The following is a 2,654-nucleotide window of genomic DNA, read 5'->3' as shown; positions in this document are numbered from 1 at the left end:
TGGAAGAGCTGGTTAGAGCGTGGCGGCTCCTGGAGGCCGCTGTAGTTTAGGTTAGGCTGGAGTAGGGCTGTAGGTGGAAGTAGTTTGGGCAGGCGGAGGTCCCTGCGGGGTGCCCGCCTGTGCTGGGGCGTCCCTGATGTGGAGCGGACCGGGACCCAGGCAGAGGTCGCTTCACACTGTTGATGATTGTGGGATCATTGCGGTGATGCAGCAGCGGGGCTGCTGGGGGGCAGGTGGTCTCCTCCTGTTGGCTGATTAATCATGGTTTTTTGTAACAAGGATTGTAATCAATGGGGTTTCTGGGGGAGGGTGTGTGTGGGAGTGAGTGACAGCTGGGCTGTAGGTCTGGATGGAAGACATAGCCCCACTGCTGGCACCTGGGAGGCTCTGTGTGGGCTCCCAGTAAGGCAGGAGGGGGGGCTCGAAATCACATTGCGTCTTTGATCATGAGAGAGTGGTGGGAGAGGGGCGTGCGAGGTGATGTGGGGACGGAGGGCAGGACCCCTTGCTGTGACATGCTGTGGGCGCTTCATTGGTTACAGTTTACACTCATACACTTGATGTTCAAGTGCAGGACTTCCTATGCAATTGTGTCGGGGTGGGTTTTTTACTTTTCTAATAAAAGCTGTCTTAATTGATAACCTGCTGTCTCCCTGTTGTCACTTGGGGCCAGAGAGGGATGATGCAACTGCTCCCAGCTGGTCTGAAATCCCTGCTGGCATCTTCAGAAGCCTTTCCCTGGCAGGGCAGCCCTTATGGTGGGAGCTGAACGTTTTGGGAATGGGGGGGAATCCTGCTGTGCCCACTCCTAATTGCAGGTCATGGGGCTGTGACTCAGGGGCAGCTGAGTCAGGCCCCTGAGGTGGCCAGGTGCCTGCCTGGGGAGGGGGGCCCTGCCAGCCCAGCAAGGGGCTGCTGCTCCTCCCCTGGGAGCTGCGGGGGGGGGCGGGGGTTTGGGCAGAAAATCAGGAGAATCGGCTAAAATTGCAAGGGAGGGAGACAGGGAGGGTCACACCTGCCAGGGGGAATGCTCCCCAACTCCAAACACACTCTGCAAAAATGAGACCAATTACCCAAGCCTGCAATTAGGGAAAAGGCTTTCACTAACGTGTAATTAAGCTGCTTGGCAAATGAAGAACCTGGTGGAAGGTGTGGGGGATAAAACCAGCCTGAAAAAAAAATATTTCCATTCAAATGCAAGTTTGTTCTGGCTTGAGCTTCTGTTGTTGGGTGGTGGGTTTTTTTTTTTCCCTGTGGACAGACACTGACTTTTGATGAAAATTTTCCCTAAAAAGGTTGTTTCTGAAAAGGACAATGCACAACCGGAGTGTTTGGAGCTGAGGTTGCTCACTCATGTGAATACCACCTCGGAGCAATCAGAGCAGCAAGTGGTGCTGGGCGGGTACAGCTGGAAACATACCGTTACAAAGCCACATTGTGCAAGGGGTGTGTGTGTGTCCCTTAAAATTTTGGGGATTGGGGTGTTTCTCAGAGGGTCATGTGCTGGAGCATCCCCCCATGTGAGGGGCATCCCTGTGCTGGGGTCGGACGATGCAGTGCCCTGTGGGGTTGTCCAGTGGCAAAACCACTGTCAAACCAGCCCAGGAGCCACTGAGGGGGCTGGAAAGGAAACTCCAAACCCAAAGTTTTTTGGTAAAACGATGAGGAGAGCGGGTTTTGGGAAGGAAATGGCATATTGCTCCCCAGCTGCAGCAAGAGATTTACGGCACGGTGACGGCAGCAACACCGGCAGCTTGGCTCAGGCCATGCCATCATCCCCTGCTGAGACACACTGTGTCTTGAAGCTATATATATAGCTCCATAAATAGATGTATTTTTATATATTGAGCTCCTGAGTATGTGGAGGGGATCACCCCGTGCCCCGCCGTGCTGCCAGCAGCAGTGTGGCCCCGGCTCGTCCCCGCCAGCCTTTCCGAGGGTGCCCATGGTCACAGCCCTAGCCATGAGCCATGGCAGGTGAAGCTTTGCTTCTATTTATAGCAAAATGGCCTTTCCATGACAAATTTGGGGACACACACACGTCAAGGTCCCCGGGGTTTGGCAGCTCCCTGGAAGGTGCCAGGAGCTTCCAGTGAGGCTGTATTTAGCCTCTCCCGGGGCGGGGGGCAGGCAGAGGGATATTTTGGGACCCGGGAGGTGGTGATGGGGCTATTTGTGGCACCAGCATCAGCCTGGGCCTCCCGGGTGCCATCACGGTGGCAGGGAAAGGGAGACTTTGGGGGCATCAGCAGCAATAATGCAAAGGAGGATTTAAATCCCAGGGTAAAACTAAACCCTTATGTTTTGCTGCCAAAAATGATGGTGGCGAGAAGCGGGGTCCCCTTCGCTCCCTACTTGCCAGAGGAGGATGCTCGTGGGGCACCTGCTTTCCCCTGCTGCCTTCCTGCCTTTGGGGGCCCCTCCAATTAAAAGCTCGGGCTAACGACCTGCCAAGTGGGGAAGGAGCTAATGGGCAGCCCAAATAGCCCGTGCCTTTGGTGAGCTGGCAGGGACCAGCACACCGAAATGCAAAGCAGCTCCCATTGCTCTGAGCTGGGAATGACCCGAAATGCAGCAAAACCACCCCAAAAACTGGAGTGTGGATGCACCCAATTGCAGAATTAAAAAAAAACAAAAAAAAAAAAAAAAAAAAG

This window comes from Pygoscelis adeliae, unplaced genomic scaffold (assembly GCF_000699105.1).
Source record: "Pygoscelis adeliae isolate BGI_AS28 unplaced genomic scaffold, ASM69910v1 Scaffold4, whole genome shotgun sequence".
Classification (NCBI taxonomy): Eukaryota; Metazoa; Chordata; class Aves; order Sphenisciformes; family Spheniscidae; genus Pygoscelis; species Pygoscelis adeliae.
This window is presented reverse-complemented; position numbering follows the sequence as displayed.